Raw genomic sequence first — 25,013 nt, 5'->3', positions numbered from 1 at the left:
CAGCAGCACATCTTTTTTTGTTTGTTTTTTGCTTTTTTTGGAGGGAGGAAGGTAGGTTAATTGGGGTTAAGTGACTTGCCCAAGGTCACACGGCTAGGTTTTTTTTTTTTTTTTTTTGTGTTAAGTGTCTAAGGTCGGATTTGAACTAAGGTACTCCTGACTCCAGGATCGCTGCTCTACTCACAGCACCATCAACTACCCCAGCACATCTTGAAAACATCCAGTTTACTGCTTCTGTGGTAAAGCTATATGGGGTCACCTAACCTTTTAAAGTTTCAGTAACAGTAATTATAGCCTCTGCAGGAGAAACTATGCAAACAAGTGTTACATTATCTCTCATTTTTTCAAAATAAGCTAATGTAACTCACAAAGGGAAAGTCAATTTGAAGTACACAGAAGATAGTAAGTAGGAGGGTCAAGATTTGAACCTAGGAAAGGCACTTTGGAAAGGGTTGTGGCCTTGGAGTCAGAAGAGCTGTGTTTAAAATGAAAAGATTGGATGAGATGATCTCTAAAATGGGGGTGGGGAGGAGGGAATAAGCATTTATTAAATGCCTGCTATGTGCCAGGAACTAGGCTAAGTGCTTTTACATATATTACCTCACTTAATTCTCACAACCCTGTGAAGTAGGAACTATCATTTACCCCATTTTATAGTTGAGGAAACTGAAGCTGACCGGTTAAGTGACTCACCCAGGTTTACGCAGATAGTAAATATCTGAAGCCAGATTTGAACTCAGGTCTTTCTGACCTCAGGCTCAGCATTCTATCCACTATCACCCAGCTGACTCCAAAGTGACATCCATATTATCCTATGATTCAATATCTGGTCTCTTACAACCACACCAAAGTTGTATTTAAAACAAAACAACAACAACAATAATAATAATAATGAGAGAGAGACAATGAGAGAATATACTACAAAGGTAAAGCTAGAAATGAGAGAAGAATCAATACCATATTGTCACACTGTGCCATCCCCATGAACTATCCAATTCAGCAAGCAGTTAAGCACTTACTATGTATCTGTACTAGGTATAGTGCTAAATAAATCCGGGGCGTGGGGACAAAATAGAAAACAGTCCCTTTCTCTTAATAAGTTTCAAGTCTACTACTTGGAGGTTACACAATACACAAACAGAAAAGCTAATGTAAAATGATCTGAGGAACAAAATAATAGTATGGAAAAGGTTCCCATTAGAGGCAGAATATAAGCTGGGAGGGAGTGTTTGAGGCCATATTTGAACTCAGGACTTCCTAATTCCATGCCTGATACTCCATTTAAAGCACCACCTAATTGTCTCAAAAGTATGACTTCTGACACTGCAAACCTGAGTGACTGGAAGAATGTTGGGGCTGTGAAGAAAAATAGGGAAATTGAAAAGAAGAATAGGTTTTTTTAGGAAAGTAATGAGATCTACTTTGTACATGCTGAACTTGAAGTGATGATTAGACATGCAGACAGAAAGGGCTAACAGGAAATGATAATGCAGATAATGCTCAGGAATCAATCAGTCAACATTTACTAAGTGCCTAGTGTGTACCAGAAACCATGCTAAGTGCTAGGAAAGAAATCAGTTCTAGACACAACAGAGTTGAGAATCTTATACATAGAATATAGCACCTATGGGAACTGATGAGATAACCCAAAGCAAAGAGAAGGGGGCCAAAGCTGAGGTCTTGAGTGCCATCCATGGTTAGGGGGTGGGACTTGAATCATGATATAGCCTGCAAAGAAGTGGGTGAAGAAGAGGACAGAAAGACAGGAGAACCAGTAGAGGGCAGTGTCACGAAAGACAATGGGAAGAAAAAGTATTCAGAAGGTGGGAGTGGTCCACTGTCAAAAGCTAAAGGGAAAAGGCCATCAAAGATTGGGCAATTAGGAGATTATTGGTAATCTTGAATATAGCTGTATAAAACAAGTTTAGAAGTCAAGTTGCAGGGATAGAAGAAGTGAGCGAGGAAAGCAATTAATCAATCAAAAAGCATTCATTTATCACCTGCCCTGGGTCAGGCACTGTTTTCAGTGCTCAGGATACAAAAAGCAAAGGAGGAAACAGTCCTTGCCCTTAAGGATTGTAAGATCACAGATACTGAGGTGGAAAAAATGTTAGAGGCCACCTAGTCCAACACCCTTCATTTTACAGATGAAGAAACTGATGCCCAGAGAGATTACATAACTTGCCCAAAGTCATCCAGGTGGTAAGTGGCAGAGCCAGATTTTGAATTTGGAATCCAATATTCTTTCTAACTCTGCTTCCCACATATTGGAAGGCTTACCTCCTATGGGTGGGGACAATATGCATATTTTATGGATAGAGGAAAATATTTACAAAATACACACACAAAAACCAAATCTCAGATAATTCAGGGGAGGAAGTACTGGAAGTTGTCTGGAAAGGTAGCCCTTGAGCTAAATTGCAAAGAATCCTTAAACTAAGCATTCTAGGAGGTACAAGGAAGGAGGAAGGTCATTCCAGGCATGGAGACTGGGGATGGAACAAGCATTTCTTAGGTACTTAATATAAGACAGACACTGTGCTAAGCACTGGGAATATAAAAACCCTATTTATATATATAAAATTCTCCCTACCCTCAAGTTCAGATGACAACATGCAAAGAATTACATACATACAAGATATATACAGGGTGAATTGGAGATAATAGTAATGAGGCCAGTTTGGCTAGACCACAAAGTTCATAAAGGGGACTAATGTGTAAGTAATAAGGCTGAAAAGATAAGTTGGGACCAAGTTAAGAAGGGCTTTGAATGCCAAACAGAGGTAACAGAGAACCACTGAAGTTTACCAAGTAGAGAAGTGACATGGTCAGACCTGGACTTTAGGACAGTCCTATAGCAGTTGTAGAGCAGATGGATTGGAGTAAGGAGAGACAAAGACAAGGACACCAATTAGGAGACTGTTGCAATAATCCAGTCAGAAAAGAGCAGTAAAGACTTGAACTGGGATAATAACTGTATGTATGAGTGGGGCAGAGGAAACATGGGAGAGTTCATCATAACAAGAGACAGCAGGGAACGGGAGGTGTGTGGTAGGAGGAATCATAATGTTAAGAGCTAGAATGGACCTCACCAGCGATCTAGTCCACTCCTCTCATTGTTACAGGTAAGGAAATAGAGGGTGCTGTTTGCTGGTATCAGCCTCCAAAGGTTTCACCTTTGCTACCAATCTCAGTAGAAAGTAAATAGGGATATGAATTGCTCGTTTGTTTCTAAGATGAAAATGATATTTCAGAACATTCATGCCTCCGATCAGAGCTCTGAAAAGTACCTAAGTCAGATGTTGACTAACAGGAGCTTAAGCATTACTGGTTTGCCCATCCTTGGGAGCGATCATGGACACTCTGAGGTGACACAATTCTGAGAGAAACTGACCCCTCTGTGGGAGGTTGTAATGTAAAGAGGGTTCAGCATCGTACTTGTTTGAATCCTTTAGTCCATTTATTTTCTTTCTTAGAGTTCCATGCAACTTCTAAAAGTTGGGGACCCAGGGAGTCCAGATTCCACAATGCAGGGCATGGGTACGACCTGAAATTCTCCCAAGAACTGATTCTCAAATTCCCCTTATAGCCCCCGTTATTGTAACGACAATTTTAAGAGAGTTGCTACTTGTAAGATACAGAATCTTGATTCCTAAATGGTTTAAAGTCACATAGTTGGATTGGTTTATTTAAATTTATTTCTATTTGGGAATTTGGATCTCTTATTACACAAAAGAAAAAGAATCTTCCTTTTCTTCTTAATCACCTAGTCATAGGGTAATACTTAGAATTGGAAGGAATGAGATATACAGCTTAACCTCTACCCTCTCCATTTTATAGATAAGAGAAGAAGAGAGTGAGAGATGAAATCGTTAGCTCAAGGTCATACAGGTAAGATACAATCATATTTGAACTTGGATCTTGTGCCTCCAAATTCAGCACTCTTTCCACGGTTTCATGCAAGCCTCCCCACCCCCAACACATACAATTTAGGTCACAGCCTTGAATTCTCCTGAAATTTGCATTGTATATGATAGTGGTTCTTTTTTCTTAATGTCCCAAGTCTTGGCTCTTGGAATCCTAAACCAACTTTGTCCTTTGTTTATTTCAGGAGAATGCAGACTCCTTGAGGACAGGCACTGCTTTACTTTTGTCTAGAACAAAACAGACATTTAATAAATGCCTGTTGATTGATTGATTCACCAACCCCAGGGCTGACATCCACTTTAAGTGACAAATGCACAGTCATTCAGAAAAGCTATGGTAATGAAGCCTCAAATAGCAATTTCCTTTTTCCAAGCTCAGAAATACTGTTGCATAGACACAGACACCTGGGCATTCATGTGAACAATCAGGGTAATTACCCTGGACACCTAAAGTTAATACACATCTTTACCCCTTTTACAGGTTCCATGGCTATCTACCAAGAGAGATCTGGGGTGGGAGAACAGGAGAAAAGGAAAGGCTTACAAGATGCAAATGATGGCCACTCTTTCTTTTCGAATTTATGGTCCCCCAGTAATGTGAAGGCTGGCTTCCTCAAAGTCTCTTCCATCCCTAATTATGCTGGAAAACCCAATCCTGTCTGAAATGGCACCTGCTTTCTCCTCCTCAGTTAGGGCAGGAGGCTTTGGGCACCAGGGTGATTTACACTTGATAGCTCGCCAGTTGTAGAAGGAACAAAGCAAACACAGCTGCCACTTTAACAGCATTTAAGGCCTGAGGGGGAAAAAATTTTCCTGCTACAGATTCCGAATTCTGAAATGGCCTTGGCTGCCCGTGTGTTCTGCTGTAGCAATGGCTTTTCTCTTCCACCCACACCTTGCTTATGTTTCCAGTTTGATTTAAAAGGCTTGGATCGGAACCCTTCCCAGCTGCCACCCTCCTGGTCCACTGAAGAGTTGGGCTTTTTGCTTGCTTTTGTGCATGTTCTCTCAATGTTGCTGTTTTGTAATAGACCATGGTACATTCCCCTCCTATCATGAAAAAAGTACATGGTCATTCATGACAAGACACATTTCTTATTCATCCAATAGGACAAAGCCATATTTGTCCACACACTGGTTTCTCGGGAACATCTATCTCATTAGAAGATATGCTTCAGACAGTCAACACTGGGCACTGTTCTTGAGTTTTTAAAACACAAAACCAAAGAATTTGCCACCCACAAATCACATGCCCATAGGCTGAGAGACTGTGGTGTGTGTGTGTGTGTGTGTGAGTGTGAGACAGAGAGAGAGAGAGAGAGAGAGAGAGAGAGAGAGAGAGAGAGAAGGGGGTGGAATCCACCCACCTCATTCTCCCCCTCCCTGCCCCATGCTAATTCACAAGCTTACAAGCTTACATTTTTCATTTTTGCCAATGGGTCCCTTTCAGCAGCAGAACAACTGGTTGAATTTCCACATGCTCCAGGATGGTGAATGCATAGCAGAATACACAGCTACCCTTTCTCCCTGCTGCTGAAAGAACTCTAAGCAGTTATCAAAGGTCCCCTAAGAATTCTTTCAACATATTCAACATATTAAGTTAAGGTCCTTGTTTTTTTGTGCGGGGAGGCCTGACCATGGCTGCCCTCTAAAAATATGACTTAGGTGACAAGGATCCCTTTCTGCCCCAAACTCCAGTAGTTGGTAGCAAATCAGATTTCTGAAAATTACATTTGCTACTGGATTTCTACTATTTTTCCCACATGGAAGGAAGACAGTCTCTAGATTAAGCTTTGTGAGAAAAATTTCCCATCACTGGGACTCTCACAGCAGCTTTCTCAGCTCCCAGAAATTTTTTTTTATTCCTTTTGCCTGTTTCTGCTTGTACTAGGGGAATTCCTTACACCCCCTTTTAAAAAAAGTTAATGAACTTAATCATTGACAAACATGAACATTTTAAAATATAGAAAAGGAAAAAAGGCTGAATATGAAACCATGAACTTATGCTCATTTTAAAGTGCATGTTGAAATGAAATATGGCAGTTAACAAAACTCTAATTTATGTCCATAGCTTCCTGAGTATTTCTCATGAGTAATAAAATCAGGGCTGAAATGCCATACATTCCCAATAGACCTTGCTGCCTAATTCCTGGTGCATTCAGAGAAGGAAATCACTCAGTCGGGTGAATATAACTACTAAGACAAACTAAAAGTGGATAATTAGGTTTGAGGTATCATCACCTTATATAAAATGTCTAAGCTTTCTGAGAGGAAGAATGGAGAATGCCACTTGAGCATTAAGGTAGTAAAGTAAGTAAGACTACTGAATTTGGACTCAGGAAGATGAATTCAAATCCCACCTTAGATACTAAATAACTGTGTGACCCTGGGAAAGTTAACCTCTCCTTGCCTCAGTTTCCTCATCTGCAAAATGAGGGTAATAACAGCATCTCCTTGTCAGGACTGTTATGAAGATTAAGTGAGATAATATGTACAGTGCTTTGTAAATTTTAAACACAACATAAATGCTATCTATTATTATGATTTAGTAAATAGAAGGCTTAGAGACAGAAAAAACTAGCATTGAATCCTGCCTTTGGCTGTGTGATATCAGCCAAGCCACTTAACCCCTCAATCTCCCAAGTCATTCTCTAAAGACTATCAGTTGCAGCAATTTGCCTGATCTGTAAGAGTAGAGAAAGGTTTTTCCCTATCCCTATGAAATCCCTGTCCGAACACACACATACACAGCCCTCTATTCTGCAGCATATTGAGTTTGTTTTAAATGAAACATAGCTATGGAATTATTTAGGTACCACAGGATAATACACATTTGCAGTAAGCAAGCAAGCAGATTAATTCTCAACAGGTTCTTCTCCTCCCAAGAGCTAGGCCATAATGGCATATGTACTGTTCCCTTAAAAATGTTGCAGCTGCTGCAGAGTTTGTTTAAACTGGTATCCAAGAAACAAGGAGGTTCAAAGATGTGCCCATGGCTTTGGCAAGTAAGGTCTCAGAGCAATGCCAGTTTGTACCAGAATTTATTTTGCCTCCTCTCTGATTCCAAAAGGTTACTGCCAAGAGGCAAGAGACAGACCAAACTGCAGAGACTGACATCAAATTTGGCCGCTTACTGTGATGTGTTCATCAAATATTTGAAGGGACTTTGGAGAGAGCAGTCAAAATTCAGTCTTTGATGTTTCAGTGCCTTGGGGGAAATTGTGTTAATCTATAGGGCTCATTTGGGAAATGATGGTATAAATAAGGAAAGAAGAATTAAAGGGAGAGGATAATAAGGTATTACCTCACGTATCCATAAGACTTTACTTGAAAAGAACAAGCCTGTTAGCATGTCCATGAAGTAGAAATGTTAGGGCTACATCAGATGAAGAATGACTACACAAGCTGGGTGGTATAAAAATAGAATATTTCTGTGCTTTAAGAAATAATGTATGTCGGGGCGGCTAGGTAGCACAGTGAGTAAAGCGCTGGCCCTGGAGTCAGGAGGACCCGAGTTTGGTTCAGCCTGAGACACTTAACATCCACACAAAAATACTAGCCGTGTAACCTTGGGCAAGTTACTTCATCCCAATTGCCCTCCAAAAAGCCAAAAAAAAAAAAAAAAAGAAATAATGTATGTGATGAGTACAGAGAAGTATGGAAAGACTTATATGAACTGATGCCAAATAAAGTAAGCAGAACCAGGAAGACAATATACACAATGAAGATGAAAATGCAAATGAAAAGAGCTACCAAAAAAAAAAAAAACCCAAGGCAAAACCGAATGCCATGAAAGTAGAAGAACCAAATGGTCCCAAAAAAGAGATTTAAGAAGGTAACCCTCACTTCCACTTATCAGAGGTGAGGGACCATGAGTATGAAATACTGCATATATAATGCTTTTCCCCCATTTATTAATTTTGCTGAACTACTGTATTTTCTTCTTTTTGTTAATTCTATTTTATAATGTGGTGGTTCTCAGGAAGGGGCGAGGGATACGCTAGAAATGCAGGCGATGAAAAAATGAAAGATGCCAATAAAATTTTTATTAAAAACAAGAAAAAAGGGAGAAAGGTGGTTGTTAGGGCTAGAAGATCCTCAGGAAGCATATTCTTACCTTCTCATTTTACAGATGAGAAAACTGAGGGCCAAAGAGGGGGAAAGGCTTGTCAAAAGCCAGGAACTTAGAATCCCAGGCCAGTGTTCTCTCCATCACACCTTGTTCTCTCAAGGAGTGAGGGCCTGCATTTCCTTCTTGTCCATCTAGCTGGAGATTTCCTCCAGGATTAGATTCAATGAAAGTACATTTAGTTCGTTGCAGATATTATACTAGTCCAGACTGATACAGGAAGAAAGAGAAATGTTCTCCTCACTGCACAGGAAAGTCACACATAAGGAGCAGTTTCTTTCCCCTCTAGATTTCTACAGGTCAATGCCCTCTACAGACTCTGAGACTACCACCCACCTTATGGGTGACATATTAAATAATATTCAGCAATATTTCCCAACTCTATTCCATGGGCACTGAAACTGAATTGCAGAGAAAAGATGATAGATGAAAAATATTTCCTGACTCTCTATGGTGAAGTAGTGAGTACTTATGGGAGTGGAGTGCCACATACACTGTTAAAGCACAAACATTTTTCAGTCAGCTTTAATTGTTTTCTTTGTTCCAAGTGAGGATTCAGCTTGGAATGATGTCACCCACCTGTCATCCCCACTACTAGAGTGTGGGGAGCTGAGACTTGTTAGCTCAAAAATTCTAATAAGAGATCAGCCCAATGTCATAGAGTTAGTAAATGTCTAACATAGGAATGGAACTCAAATCTTCTTGTCTCAAAATTCCCAAGTTCAATGCTCTCCCCACTATGCCATAATTCCTTGAAATCCCATTTGATTAAATCTTGAAATAGAAAAGGAAATACAATTCTTTAGTTCAGAAAATCACAGTCAGTCAATAACCATTTACTGAGAGCCTAACATGTACAAGGCACTTGCAAAAGCACTAGGAAAACAAAGAAAGACATAAGACAGTCCCTGCCCTCAAGAAGCTGACAGTCTAATGGAGGAAATAATATGCAAATACAAGTTGCAAAGGCAGGGGGAGGAGTGGTTACTCAGATGGGAGCATGAAGAAATCCTGTAACTGGGGTAGGAAATTATTTGAGGAGGTATGATTGATTTGCAGGATGATTTTGTATGTTACAGGATGATAGCAATTAGATGGTCCCAACTGTGCGACAAGCTAAGTGATACAATGGATAGAGCACTGGGCCTAGAGTCAGGAAGACCTAAATTCAAATTTGGCCTTAGACACTAACTAGCTGTGTGACCCTGGGCAAGTCACTTAACCCTGTTTGCCTTAGTTTTCTCATCTGCAAAATGAGCTGGAGAAAGAAATGGCAAACCACTCCAGTATCTTTCCAAGAAAACCCTAAAAAGGGGTCACAAAAAGTTGGACATGATTGAAAAACTAATAAAACAAGGTAGTACTATACAACATGGCCTGGAGATCGTCTATTTGAAAACCCTGTAGTGCTATATGTAATCACTAACTATTGTTATTTTCCAATTTCTTAGTGAGGATAATATTAGCAACAGCCTATAGTTACATAATATATTATGGTTATAAAGTGATTTCACAGATCACCACCCTTGTTGGTGCAAAAATCACCTGCTGTGACGGGTACTTTGGTTTTAATGCTGGTTTAAGCATTTCCCAAACCATCCTAGAGCAAAGAGTACAGGAAAATTCTGTCCTGTGAACATTGAACTTTTCCTTACAGCTCTAGCAGATAAGGAAGGTCTAGATGATATTTCATTCTTTCTCTAACCATCATCAAGGTCCCCCTACCCTAACCCCACCCCTTTATATTCTGCAAATGAGAAGTCAGAGAGCCTAGCCATCCATTTCATTACATGCTGAGTACAATTCCAAGAAATATAAAAATCTCATCACTTTGCCTGTACCTCACTTTATCTCCTTTTTTTCTTTCCCACTCACTTCTCCCCCAGCTACCCCCAACTGGTCTATTCAACTAAAGTTTACTACAGTTATTTTTCAATTACTACCCAATTACCATCTCCCTGTGGATATACAATCTGTTTTCCCACAAAGCAATTAATGGTTTTGATGCATCATTGGGTGACCCTTGAAATGAGGCATGAATCATCTGTACTTAGTTCTTTGTCAGTTTGCTTCAACTGTTTCAACTTAACTCCATGGCCCCTGGCATTGCCCAACTTAAATCTGGGTTTGAATTAAGTCTCTGTCACTAGTTACCTGTGTGGTCCCACAGTCTCCTAATCTATAAAATGAGGGGCTTGGATGTATACAGTGTGATATCAAAAAGAAAAAGCATTCACTGGATTTGGTGCTAGAGGAACTAGGTTCAAACTCCAATTCTGCCACATAATACCAATGTGATGTTGAGTAAGATATCTGCTTGACTTGTTTGGGTCTCAGTTTCCTCATCTGTAAAATGGGGGGCAGATGGCCTCTAACATCCATTCCAAGTTTTAAATCTCTCATCTCATGAGCCCAGGCTATCTGCCTAATATTAAGGACCAAACTGCTTAGCTATCTTATTTCAGTTCTCCCCAGACCATCTCACTTTATGAGGAAAGAAGGATATTTTATGTTGATAAAAACAATAACATTGTATAATGGTTAGAGCTGGCCTTGTGGTCTAAAAGACCTGGGCTCAAGTATTATCTAACACATACTGGCTTTGTGACCTCAAACAAATCACTTAATCTATCTGGTCTAGACAATTGGGACTACCAATTGCAGAGAAGTTTCTGGCCTGCATTGGTAGAGGGAGTTCCTCACCAGGAGCTCCCTTATACTGATGAAATCATAGATTAAGTCAAACAAACAAACAATAAAATCAGTATAGATGACAATGACAATAGAGCCATTGCTCAGTAACCTTGATGGCATCAGGCACATCCCTTGGCCTCTCAGTCATTTAAGAGCAGTGGAGAGAAGACATAACCTTTTACAAACTCCCCAACCTCTGAAATGCTGTACACATAACAGGCTCTTTTTTTTTTTTGGAGGGCAATTGGGGTTAAGTGACTTGCCCAAGGTCACATGGCTAGTTTTTTTTTTGGTGTTAAGTGTCTGAGGCCCGCCTCATTTTAACTCAGGTCCTCCTGACTCCAGGGCTGGTGCTCTATTCACTTCGCCATCTAGCTGCCTGACATAACAGGCTCTTAATAAATACTTGTTGACTTAGCCAACCCAATTTCTTGCAACTTCAGCAGTTTGACAATTAAAACATTTTGTGAACAGAATAGGAGAAAGGGTACACACCTGCAATAGAAGCGGCCTCACTAGCCACTTCTCCTCAATGGGCAAATTGGAGAGTGGGTAGAGGACAGCCCTTGAGCAGAGTATACAATGCTTGAAAGCTACTTAGTTGGACTGCCACATATATTTTAATTATGCCCTAGAGATTCATTTTTCTAACTTCAAAGGCCAAGGGAGGAGAGTTATTAAAAAAAAAAAAAAGGCAGTCGACCTTGATTTTTTTTAAGGACAAGGTTATGCTTTTGGCCAGTGTGGGTTCTAGGGTATGATACATATCTTTCTTTCCATCTTAGATTTAAAAAAAAAAATTACCCATAAATGCATCAGTTTTTTTTTTAATCTATTCAATTTCTTTGAAGTTTTCTATGCCCACAACTGCATGTAAAATTTGCAGGAAACTAGGGTCTCTTTCTGACATTTGGCATAGGCACCTATTTTCCAAACCCAAGCCAAGGTTAAAGACCTTGGCAAAAACAAGCTTACTTCACTTAGTAAATAAGACAGACACAACAGAGAGGGGAAGTAAGGCTAGTTCCTCAGACTTTCAAAAGCAGTTCTCCCAAGACAGCAACTTCCCAAACTTTTCCTAGCGTTCTATTTCTTTAAAGAGTCTGCCTCTTGTCTTTTTCCCAGTGGGGTCCTGAGAACAGGAGAAGGATCTTCATATACCCAGAGACAATTATACAACTAGAAGGGGCCATACCTGGAGCAGTCTCCTGATTTTTGAGATGGGGAGATGTGTCCCTGACTTGCCCAATTCCACTCTGCTAGGAAGTAGCAGAAACCTCATTTGAGCCGAGCCTCCTAATTCTAAGGCCAGTGCTCACTATACCACCTGCTTCATAGAATGAAATGGCCGGTATGATATAACTGACCTTCTTGGGGGACCAAATCCTAAAAGATGTAAAATGCCAGAGTAAAAGCTATTTTTTTTTTAAAGTAAAAACAAATGCTTCTTCTATATAGCATACACAGATAGATTTAAAGTGATGCCATAGGATTTACAGGAAGGACCATAAAAGTTTTAACTAGTCAAACTCCTGTATTTTATGGATAAGGCAACTGAGATCCAGAGAGGTTAAGTGAATTTCCCATGATCATACATCTAGTGCTTGAGGCAGGATTTGAACTCAGATCTTCAACTTCAACAATCTATCAGTTATCCCACATTGCCTCTAAAAGACAGTTGTGGGGTGGCCAGGTGGCGCAGTGAGTAACAGTGCCAGCCCCAAAGTCAGGAGACCTGGGTTTGGTTCCGGCCTCAGATACTTAACACCCACACAAAACAACTGGCCATGTAACCTTGAGCAAGTTACTTAAACCCGATTGCTTAAAAAAAAAAAAGAGTTGCCCCCAAATGGTGTTCAAACCTACAACCCTGAGAGCAAGAGTCTGATGTTCTACTGGCTGAACTAGCTAGGCACCAGTATGTTCCCAAAGAGATTAAAAATCCTACATTGATAAAAATATTTGTTGCAACACTGTTATAGAAGAGAATTGGAAGCAAAGTGAGTGCCCATCAAGTGGGGAAGAATTGAACAAATCATGGCATTTAAATGTAATGGAATATTATTGTGCCAAAAGAAATGACCAAAAGCGTGGATTCAAAGAAACACAGACTGATAAAGAATGAAGCTAGCAGAAACAGGAAAACAATTCTTGAAATTACTAAAACACTGTAAAGAAGTACAACTTTAAAAGACTTAAGAACCCTGATCGATATAGAACTCTGATCAATCAACCTCAAGTCCAGAAGATCGAAAATGAAGCATATACTACCCATCTCCTGATGGGTGATAAGCGAGAGGTGCTGAACCAACATACATTTTTAATAATGGTCAATGTGCAGATTTGTTTGAATAGGCTAGTAATTGTTTGGGGGGTTTTATATTTTTTTAATTTTTATTTGGGGAAGGGATTGGGTATGGCAGTGGTAGTGATACCAAAAAAGAAAATAATGTCATAGAAATATATTTTTTAAATGCAAAAAAGAGAAAAGGAAATTTAAAGAGAAGCACAGACAAGAACAGCATTGAAACTAACATTTTGACTGTACTAAGTACTTTAAATGTAATAGGTTCATAGTTTCTTATAAAATTTTCTGTCCTTCCTTTAATATAGAAAAGCTCATTATTTGTCAGTAATGCAAATTTAAAATAACAAAAATTTTTAAATGTTTAAATGCAGGGGGTGGCTAGGTGGTTCAGTGAGTAAAGCACTGGCCCTGGAGTCAGGAGGACCCGAGTTTGGTTCTGGTCTCAGACACTTAACACCCACACAAAAAAACTAGCCTTGGAACCTTGGGCAAGTTACTTAACCCCAATTGCCCTCCAAAGGGCAAAAAAAAAAAAGTTTAAATGCACAGAAGGAAATAAAACAGTTCAAAGGGAGGCACAGAACAGCTTTGAAAGTAACATGATAGTAGTAAATAATATTAAGACCGTTTATATAACTTAAAATCTGGCAAACATTTTACTTACATTATTTCATTTAATTCATGGGACAACCCATTGAGGTAGGTGCTTTTATTATGAAGAAACTAAGACTGAGGTTAAGTGATTTGTCCAAGATCACACAGTTAGTAAGTATCTAAGACAGGGCTTCCAGATTCCAAGTCTAATACTGTCCCGTTAGTCATACAGTTGCCTATAATGTTGAATTAAGTATGTATTTTTTTTAAAAAACACACCATATGTTAACAAAAACATTTTTTACACAATCGGCTCCATTCTTCCTAGCATATGGAAATCTTTGTGATTGCTGATAATGTGTCAAGTTCAACAGAATAATGCTTATTGAACTGAATAACCCAGCTTTTTCCCCAAGTAAAAACCAATACAGCATTCAGTGTTTCTCTTGTGTTCCAGAAGACCACCAGAGGGGAGACAGAATCTGAAAAATGATCTTTAATTTGCAACATGATTAGAGACCCTCTTTCCCCTCCAACCCTAAACCTACATTTTGGTCAACTGATTATTCAAAAGAATTTCCCAGACACAGTAATTATACTCAAGACAAAACAACCAAGAGCTTTATCAGTAGACAAAAAAGTGGCCTTGATCAGAATTCTTATTTATATTAAGCTAGAGCTAGTCAATGCTTTGGAAGGTTGGTAATCCTTTTATTAGAAAAGAAAATGCCAAACAGTATTATCCAAAATATAATACCTCTCCAACCCTCCAGCTACAAATCTATTCCTATGAATAAAAGGTGTAGACCAATTTTCCAGCCTTGAGGAGGGGAGTTCCAGGCAGAGGATTCACTAGGGAACCACCCCAGGAACCAACCACAAGTAGTCCTGGACAAAGCCACTGAATCCGGTACAAACCAGCTGAGGCAGGCCGGAGCAGAGCACACCTCCCCAGCTGCTGGGGTGTCAGCAAGCTGTTCGGGCAGCTTACATCAACAGTAAAGCCATTAGTCACACGGAAGAACTGGCTAAAACGGGGAAGTCTCCACTGGAAAGAGGAAATTCGCTTTCTTATTTCAAGGATTAAGCCTGATCACAGAAGGATGCCCCTGAACACAAGCAAATGTCTTCAGTGCAAGCAATTTGCTCAGTCACAAATTACTCAGGAGTTCTATAAACTGGAAGGCACATTCTTGAGGCAGTATGGAATAATGGATGAAACTCCAAATGGTTTGGGAGTCAAGAGTTTCTGGGCTTAAATCTTATCTCAGGCATTTACTACTTCAGGGACAAGTTACAACTTGTAAGGACCCCAGGATCCTCATGTAAAAGGAGAAGGACTGGGGGCAGCTAAGTGGCACAACAGACAGAACCAGCCTTGGAGTCAACAAGACTGAGTTCAAGTTTGACCTCACACTTACTAGCTCTGTCATACTGGACAAGTCACTTAACCCCAATTGCCATCCCCCTTCCTCACCCCCTCACCCCAAAAGGAGAGGGGCTGAGCAGATGCCCTTTCTAGATCTAAATCTGTGATCTAGGTCCCATCTCAGGGGCTCAGAGACTGTTAGGGCTGGAAGGGTCCCTGCTCCTCTTGTTGTATATAGTCCAGCCCCCTCATTTTCCACATGAGATAATAAATGGCTGAACAAACAGAATATGAATGTAAAAGAATAATATTTTACTAGAAGAAATTAGGGGCAGCTAAATGGCACAGTGGATAGAGCACTAGGCTTGGAGTAATAAGAAGAACTTGAGTTCAAATTTGGCCTCAGGACACCTACTATGTGACCCTGAGCAAGTCATTTAACCCTGATTATCTGAAAAAAGAAAAAGAAGAAATAATGAGAGAAAATGCAATTTCAAAGAATCATGGAAAGACCTGTATGAACTGATGCAGAGTGAATTAAGCAGAACCAGAAGAATGCTTTATATTATAACATCAAAACTTTAAATTTATGTGTTGCTTAACTATGTTTACATGATATGTCTGTCCCTTCCTCCCTTGAAATAGATATATTTTTTTAAAGCAATTGGGCTTAAGTAACTTGCCCAAGGTTACACGGCCAGTTTTTGTGTGTGTGTGTGCATGTTAAGTATCAGGCTGGAACCAATCCCAGGTCCTCCCGACTTTGGGGCTGGCACTCTTACTCACTGTGCCACCTAGCCACCCCGAAATAGATATTTCAATGGTATTATTTTCTTCTTTTTTTGGTATTATTATCACTGCCATGCCCAATGCCTTACCCTAATTGAAATAAAAAAAAAAAACTCTTCTGTTTTAACAAACAAGCAACAGTATATCTATACCCTCCCTTCTTTCTTTCCTTCCTTTCTGGAAGGTGCCTTGGACACCACCTAGTCCAGGACCTTCATTTTATAGATGAAGAAATTGAGGTCCAGAGAGGTTAAAAGATTTGCTTACAATAAAGGTCACAAAGGTAAGAAGTGTATTCAAGATGGAATTTTAGTTGTCACTTAAAGGAATGAGGTTGAGAACCTCTAACCTAAGCTATAGCTGAAAGTGAACCTATTTATTCTCAAGCTACAGATTTTGGAATACAGGCTTCTGAGTGTTACCTTCTTGATATGGAGTCAGAAAATCTGGGTTTAAGTCTACCTGAAGTTTTAATTCTTTAGACACTGTCATGTTCCAATATTCACATCCATACAGCATCATTGGAAGAATGTAGCTGTTAATAAAATTGTTTTTGTTTGGGGGGGGAAAAAGTGTATTCAAACCCAAATCCAGGGGACTCCAAATGAGGCATCTTTTCTCTGTACAACAACATCTTCAAATAGAAACAGCAGTACAGTTATTCATGGTAAAAAGAGTACGAGATTTGGATCAGGAAATGAGGCTTATTGAATGGACTTGGTCAAGTCATTTCCTCTCAGCCAGTCTTCTCATTGTTCTAAAGATAAAATTAACCTCCAGAATCTCTAATAGTCATTCCAGTTCTCAATTTCTATGACTTTCAAGTCTACTAGACTTCAGTTTATCTTTTTATATTTTACATAAGAGAACTCTTTCATTCTTCACATTCAAAACTTTTGAAGACTTTAATTCCCAAATAAGCATCAAGAATCAGTTGATCCAAGGGAAGACATTACTGTAAAACTCCAAATTATTAGGCTTTAAATCAGGTGGGGTGGGGAATTGAAGAGGAAGTTGGCCTAGGGAGCTCTGGTACCATCATTCTTTGGGAAGTCATTAAATCTCTAATAATTTCAGTCTGGCTCCTGACTCACTGGGCAAATACGGATAAATCAAATCAACTTTCTGTACCATAGATCTGCCAAAAGGAAAAACAGAAGTGATAGCAACATATCTCTCTCAGAAATAGGGTGCTGAATGAGTCATTAAAGGCCCATAAAGCTTCCAAATTTTCTTACCCTTTAAATAGTTCTGACAACAAGAACAAAAATAACAACACTACGGGCATTTCCTCTACCAAAACAGGCTGCAACCTATTCTTTGTCTTAGTAGATGGTGTTCATGGGTTGGCAGGACCAAAACCAAACCAAAAAAAAAAAAAAAAGCCTAATGACTTTCATGTGAAGGAGAGATTAGAGGTGTTCTGTTTGGCCCAAAAGGTCAGAGCCAAGAAGCATTTATTAAGCATTAACTTTGTAATAGACATTGTGTTAAATGCTGAAGTTGCCAAGGGGGCTTGGCAGGTTGGGCTTGATGTCACAGAAAACTTCACCAAACCTGGAGCAATCCAAAAGAAAAATGGGCTTTCCCAATAGGAGGTGGGGGGTTTCCACAGAGGTGAAGTCACTGTGAGAATCACTTCTCGGGTATGTTATAATAACGGATGCTTCTCACATATGGGTTGGACTAGCTGGTTGCTAAAGTCTCTTTCAACTCAAATTATCTGATGGAATATGACTTACATACCTCTTTTTAAGGGCTGTCCCTGATTTACGTAGTGGTTAATGTCATGTCACACCTCACATCACCATGCATTTCATTTTGTATATATATCTATGTTTACTTATATTTGGAAATGTATTTCTCTTGAAGAATATAAGCAGTCTGAAGGCAGGGAGAGTCTCATTTTTGTATTTGCATTTCCAGTGCCTAGCTCAGTGTCCAGAACATAATTAAACACAATGGGTATTTAACAATAATCAATTCTCCCTAACTGATGAATTTCTTTATGCAAAGACTGAGTGATTATTTGTTTAATATATTGGAGAGAGGAATATGGTTTGGATTAAATGGCTTGAGATACCTTCTAACTGAAATTTGTGAGTACTTAGGGCAATGAGCCTCTGCCCTTAGCCAGACTAGTCCTTGGGGGATGGATAGGCCAAGGACTAGAGAGGCTCATTGCTCAATGCATCCATACTCAAAGTCTTTCCAGCTTAGAAGGACCCACTAGAGTTTGCATTTCCATCTGAAATAGTTTTCAAGAACCCCAAGGCACCTTTGTGCAATGATAATACAGATTTTAAGTAGAAGTTAATGAATCCTACAAGGGGAAATGGGGTTTCATGGGACAATTTCTCTACAGCCATTCTACCCTAACTGGTCCCTAATTGACAATAGGCCCTCCACAGTCTAGCTCTACTTTAAATTTCTAGCCTTATTTGTCCCCCACATTCCATCCAAATTAGATTATTCTCCACTGACTCAACTTTCCATCTCCCACCTACAAGCATTTGAAGGGTCTATTTCCCACACCTAGAACACACACCCTCCATACAGCAGTCTTTCAGAATCCTTATCTTTCTTCACAATAGTTCTAGTTCAATACTGTTAAAACCTTCCCTATCCCCCAAATTTTAGTATGTTCCCTCCCCTTCCTCTCCTACTATATTGTATCTATGTGCCCCTTATACCACCCTACCATAATCCCCTTGGTGGAAGGAATAATTTTTTAAAATTAATTAATTTATTTTTAGTTTTCAACATTCACTTGTATAAGATTTTGAGTTTTACATTTTCTCCCTTTCCCTCCCCTCCCCACTGTCCCATATGGAATGACTGCTTCAGTGTTAACTTGGATTTAACTGGAATATCCATCACTAAAAAAAGGTGATTTTTGTTGTTCATTTGTCTCTTTGTGATCCCATTTGGGGTTTTCTTGACAAAGATACTGGAGTGGTTTGCCATTTCCTTCTCCAGCTCATTTTACAGATAAGGAATCCGAGGCAAACAGGGGTTAAGTGACTTGTCCAGGGTCAGACATCTAATAAGTGTCTGAGGCCAGATTTGAACTCAGGAAGATGAATCTTTCTGACTCCCAGCCCAGCACTCTTCACTGGAATACCACCTATCTGCCCCATAGACGTCCTAGGACAGCCCAATAAAAAAATGCCTCAGGTGACAGAGTGAGGATTTAAAGGGAAACTAGGGTAACTCCCTCTATAATTTCCTCCTTTCTTCAACCCTTAAGTTTCCTCAAAAAAAAAACAACAAAAAAAAAAAAGACAGTAACACTGGGGAAAATTAACCCCAAACTATTTGATAATCCACAGTCGGGTGTGCCCTAATTGTCCACTCTACCTAAAATCATCACCTTAAGGACCTAGCAAAGAGTTAAGCAGGTAACTCAAAGACCAAGACTAATTTCAATCTATAAAAAAGCTACAAACAGTTAAAAGTGCAGCTGGAATTTGCTTCAACTCACCCTTACCATATTAAATTTCTGAAAATAGCTGGTCTCAGTAAGATTGGTGGATACAGACAGCTGCATCATGCAGCTGGTAAGGCAAAAATAAGGAACTGTAGTCTGCTAGGCAACGGCCCTGGGAGCCTTACACTCTCCAAAATAGCAGACATGAGAATTCACATTGCTTGGGACTATTCACTTTGGGACACTGAGTCAGTTGGGACTGAGACTGGGAAACACTACTGTCATAACAAAAAAAAATAGACTTTTGCACCTTGGTCATCGAGCTTCCAATTTGATTTCGGGTAAGGATCAAAAGGTCCTCTGAACAAGGATAGAGAATTGGAAATAGCCTTAGAGTCAGGAGGGTCACAGTTCATACAATCTGGCTAGGTAACCATTGGCAAGACACTGAGACTCTCTCAGTGCCCCTGGTGAAAGACTCTAAATTGCTGAGGAAATTTTTCTGGGTAGGTAGGACAGATAGATGTTAGATAATAGATAGGGGCAGCTAGATGGGGCAGTGGATAAAGTGCTAGGCCTAGAGAGTCCAGAAGACTCATCTTCCCGAGTTCAGATCTGGCCTCAGGCATTTACTAGTTGTATGATCCTGGGTATGTCACTTAACCCTATTCGCCTCAGTTTCTTCAACCGTAAAGTGAGCTGGAGAAGGAAATGGCGAACCACTTTAGTGAGTATCTTTGCTAAGAAAACCCCCAATGGGGTCAATGGCCACTTCAAGGACTAATAATTTCCTCCCAGTAGTTATACCCATCCACCTATGCAGATCACAGCCTCCCCTGGCCTTAAGAGCAGACCTTCACAGGCTATTATGCATATGTTTAAATAGAGCTTTCAGCTTCACAATAGCCCCAGGATATTCCTTTCCTTCTTACCCTCAAGCCATCTCATTTAGCTAATCACCCGGCTACTCCCCCTCTACCACATTACTCCACTTCTTATTGATTCCTTCTCAAAGACCACTACTTCAGAAAAGAAACAGTCTCTGAGTTCTGGCCCTTACGGAAATTTGCACCATTAAGTCAACTGTCATTATTGCTTGTGTTAAGTGTCAGGCCGCATTTGAACTCAGGTCCTCCTGATTCCAAGGCCAGTGCTCTATTTACTGCACCACCTAGTCATTATTAATGGATGTCAATCTACTCTGGAGTACCACTCCGAAGACTTACAAGTCACCACTCCCAGTTATAGTTCCAGTTTAGGGGTACATAGTCAACTCTTTAAAAATGATTTTTTTTTAAATTCACAGCTCACAGAATCAAAGACCTAGAACTGAACTAGAAGAAATTTCAGAGGCCATCTGGTCCTACTCTGATTTTTTTCAGATGAGGAAACTGAGGCCAAGGGACATTAGGTGACTTGCCCAGGTTCACAGAGGTAGTAAGAATAAGAGGCAGGATTTGAACCCAAGTCCTCTAACTCTTAGAACTGTGACATTTCCATTGTAGCACTGTGTCTTTCTACTGTCCTTGAATTACAGAAGGAACTAAGGCTTACAGAAATTGGACAGCTAGGTGTTACAGTGGATAGGTATTACTGTGCCTGGAGACAGGAAGACTCATCTTCCTGAGTTCAAATCTGGTCTCTGGCATTTAACAGTTCTGTGACCTTGGTAAGTCAATCAATCCAGTTTGCCTCAGTTTACTCATCTAAAAAATGAGCTGCAGAAGGAAATGGCAAATCACTCCAGTATCTTTGCCAAGAAAACTCCAAACGGGGTCATGAGTCAAATGTAACTGAAAAACAACTGAAAACAGCAACACAGACTAGGTGGCTAACCTTTAACCAAGGATCCAGAGGTATCTGAACTGGCACAGAAAAGCAAGATCTCCTGACTCCATGTACAAAGAGCTCTTTTCATGACCCTATCACTGCTTCTGCCATTGGGTCTTGTTACTTACTACCAGAAAACATTCCATGACCTAGAACACTCTTCAACTACATCAACTGAATTAACTGGAGTTGTATAGGGCTAACATGCTTAGCCCTGTGAAAGATGAGATGGGTTGAGACGGGCAAGCAGTCAAAAATGTAAAACTTTGGGTCCAAAGTGGCAATTATTTGTCTAGTCTTCCTCCTTTCTTTTCTTTTTTGTTTGTTTTTTTGGATAGGGAAGGCAGGGCAATTGGGGTTAAGTGACTTGCCCAAGGTCACAGGGCTAGTAAGTGTTAAGTGTCTGAGGCCTTATTTGAACTCAGGTCTTCCTGCCTCCTGCCCCAGAGCTCCCTCCACTGTGCTACCTAAAATGAAATAGTCAGTGAGATTAAAGGGATTTCTAAATTTAACCCTTCAGAATGAAGACAAGGAAACAGAAAGAGAATGACTCTGGAGTCAGAAGTGGTTGTTGTTCAGTCATGTCTGACTCTCCCTGACCCCATTTGTGATTTTCTTGGCAGGGATACTGGACTGGTTTGCCATTTCCTTCTCCAGCTCATTTTGCAAATGAGGAAACTGAGGCAAACAGGGTGAAGTGACTTGCCCAGGGTCACACAGCTACTAAGTGTTTGAGTTCATATTTGAATTCAAGTTTCCTAACCCTAGGCCCAGCTCTCTATCCACTGCATCACTTAGGTGCCCGTAAACTCATAGGACCTGAGTTCAAACCCTACCTCAGACTTGCTACGTGGGGGACCTTGGTCATGTCCCTTAACTTCTCTATGGCTCAGCTTCCTCATCTACCCGTCATCTCATGGGTTTGTACTAGAGGTCCTTTGCAGCACAAGATCTATGATGGGATCATATAAAAAGATGAAACAGTTATTGCATGACTTATAGAAACAATACCTTTCTACTCTGAACACACATTATGGGCATTGTGAAAAGGGCACCTTACATGGTGTCTGAAGACAAGGGCTTGAGTTCTAGCTTCCCTACTGACTAGCTATGTGACCCCGGGCAAAAGGCAAGCTTCCTAAATGTCATTTCAACCTCATCTATAAAATGAGATCGCAACACCTGCCCTACGTGTCTCAGTGAAAAAAATGTCCTTTGTAAGTTAGAAAGTGTTTGATCAATTCATGTTATTATTCCTCCCCAAAGATAGTATTTCAATATGGGCCTTTTAATAAGCTGTTAGCATAATGTCATTTTAAAATTATAGCTGAAGAAACTTGCTAGCCCAGAAACACACATACACACATACCCCACGGCATAAGAAATCTCTTCTAACCAGCCGGTATTTCTGGTTCTTGGGTATTTAGCCCAGGCAGAAGTCTTCCTGTTCCCCATAATTCTGGGGCCAGGTCTGTACCCCTCACCCAGTGTGTGAAGCATACTGTTAGTGACTTCATAGAATCTTCAAGTCACAGAATAGAATTTTATAGAAGGGGACACTGAGGCCCAAAAAAAAGAGGGGGCATCCCCAAGATCATACCAGTTACAGTATGCATACTGACCATATCTTCAATTCAGCTCAATTCAGTAGGTACTTAATAACAGGCAGGTAGGTGGCCCAGTAGATAGAGTGCTAGGCCTAGAGTCAGGAAGACTCATCTTCCAGAGTCCAGTTCCTGGCTGTGTGACCTGGGGCAAGTCACTTAACCTTGTTTGCCTCAGTTTCCTCATCTATAAAATAAGCTGGAGAAGTTTATGGCAAACCACTCCAGTATCTTTGCCAAGAAAACCCTAAACAAGATCATGAAAAGTCAGAAACAACTGAAAAATTAGCATAGGTACTTAATAAGTATGTGCAAGGCACTAGAGATACAATGACAAAAATAAAATACCTTATTTGTTACAGCCATTGCTAACCCAAGGCTACCAACCAAGGGACAAATATATAGTCTTTCTCTTTCTTTTTTTGGAGGGGGGAAGGCAAGGGAATTGGGGTTGTCACTTGCGCTAGGTCACACAGCTAGTAAATGAGTCAAGTGTCTGAGTACGAATTTGAACTCGGGTCTTCTTAACTCCAGGGCCAGTGCTCTATTCACTGCACCACCTAACTACCCCTAGTCCTTCTCTTTTGTCAGATTTCTGGCAAAGATTATTTCTTGGATGAGGAGGAGGACATATTTGATGCTGGTGGTGACAATGAAGAATACAGAGGATGCACAGTCTGAGCAAAATGTCTTTTTGGCTCAATTCGAGGTACCCAAGAGTTCTTTTAATCCACCAGCATGGTTTCCAGTAGTGAACATAGTTTTGGATCGACCCAGCCAGACTGTCACCAAATAATTCTCGTAACTGAGACTACACAGTCTAAGAAGGCTGGTTGGGGTTAAGGGCCGAGGACTACACTCAGATCTGCCCTTTTCTAGTGTGACTACAGAATAGTAAAGATAATCTGGATGAGGCCTTTCCTGACTCTCCCAGATACTAGTGCCTCTTCAGAAGAGGAGCTCTTGCCATTTCCTTCTCCAGCTCATTTTACAGATGAGGAAACTGTGGCAAACAAGGTTTAGTGACTTGCCCATGGTCAGCAAGTGTTTGAGGCCAGGTTTGGACTCGTTTCCAGACTAGAGGCTCAGGTTCTTTATCCACTACTTCACCTTTGGATGTCCTCTCTTCTGATAGATTACAAACTCAGGGAGCGCAGGGGTTATTCACATCCCCCAGTGCACAGTACTTGACACACAGTTTGACTTAATAACAAGTTGATTGATCCATTGGTTCATGTAGGGATCAAACTCCCAGGTGTCAGCTCTGTTATCCCCATGCTCTAAGGCAGGGGTCTCCAAACCGTTGCCTGTCAGCCAAATCCAGCTACCAGCCAGATTTCAATAAGGCAGGTGAGCTAAGAATGGCTTTTGCATTATACATACAATAAAACTATTTATTCTTAGTTAGCTAGCAGAACAAAAATACACCAGATTTGGCCCTTAGGCTGTCGTTTGCTGACGCATATTCTAAGGAACTAAACTAACCAGTTCACAAGACCATAAAAAGGCATATTATCTATATGTTTAGAAAATATGAGAATTCTTTGCCTGAAAAATGACTTTTCAAAATTAATTAAAAAGTTAGTTATTTGTCCTAACCCAATTTAGTTTATGAAGTTTTGGAAGAACATGCTCATTTGTAGTAGGAACAATATTTATTAGGACGTTTGCTACAATAGATTGAGCTAGTTTGGGTTTTTCCCCCCTAAAAGACAAGGAAACTGATCCTTGAGACTTAATTAGTACAGGGGACAAGGACACCAGCCATTAAGGCAACTTTTTAGTTGCCTAGGGTATAAAAAGATCAAGCCAGGAGGAGTTAGTGCTGCTCAAAATTAATAGGCAACCCACTACGGTAGCAGTCATATAGCCTTCTGATTATATATATATTTCCATACTGAAATGAGAGGAGCTGTCTACCTGAACCAGTAGACTTTTAAAATCTCGGATAGTCTATAAATGCCAACTTTGTGCATCTCTGACTCACTAAAATCCAATTCATGCACAAGTCATCACCCAAGATGTCACTGGTCCTCTTCAAAAATGAAGAATGAGGGCCAGATAGATGATGCAAGGGATAGAGCATAGGCCCTGGAGTCAGGAGGACCTGAGTTCAAATACAGCTTCAGATACTTACTAGGTGTGTGGCGCTGGGTAAGTCAGTTAACCCTGTTTGCCTCAATTTCCTCATCTGTAAAATGAGCTGGAGAAGGAAATGGCAAACTACCCCACTATCTTTGCCAAGAAAAACCAAAGGAGGGAGGGAGGGAGGGAGGGAGGAAGGAAGGGAGGGAGGAAGGAAGGAAGGAAGGAAGGAAGGAAGGAAGGAAGGAAGGAAGG

General features: G+C 40.3%; 1 protein-coding gene across 1 annotated transcript in view; it reads right to left on the bottom strand.

The window, feature by feature from the left end:
* Positions 1-25,013, bottom strand: part of TNFRSF21 (TNF receptor superfamily member 21) — a 116,406-nt gene that overhangs the window by 6,871 nt on the left and 84,522 nt on the right. The gene's annotated exons all lie outside the window — the stretch shown is intronic.

This window comes from Petaurus breviceps, unplaced genomic scaffold, assembly GCF_028583685.1.
Source record: "Petaurus breviceps papuanus isolate PSGF00001 unplaced genomic scaffold, PetGlider_PUasm1.0 90701, whole genome shotgun sequence".
In the NCBI taxonomy this organism is placed as follows: Eukaryota; Metazoa; Chordata; class Mammalia; order Diprotodontia; family Petauridae; genus Petaurus; species Petaurus breviceps.
This window is presented reverse-complemented; position numbering and strand designations above follow the sequence as displayed.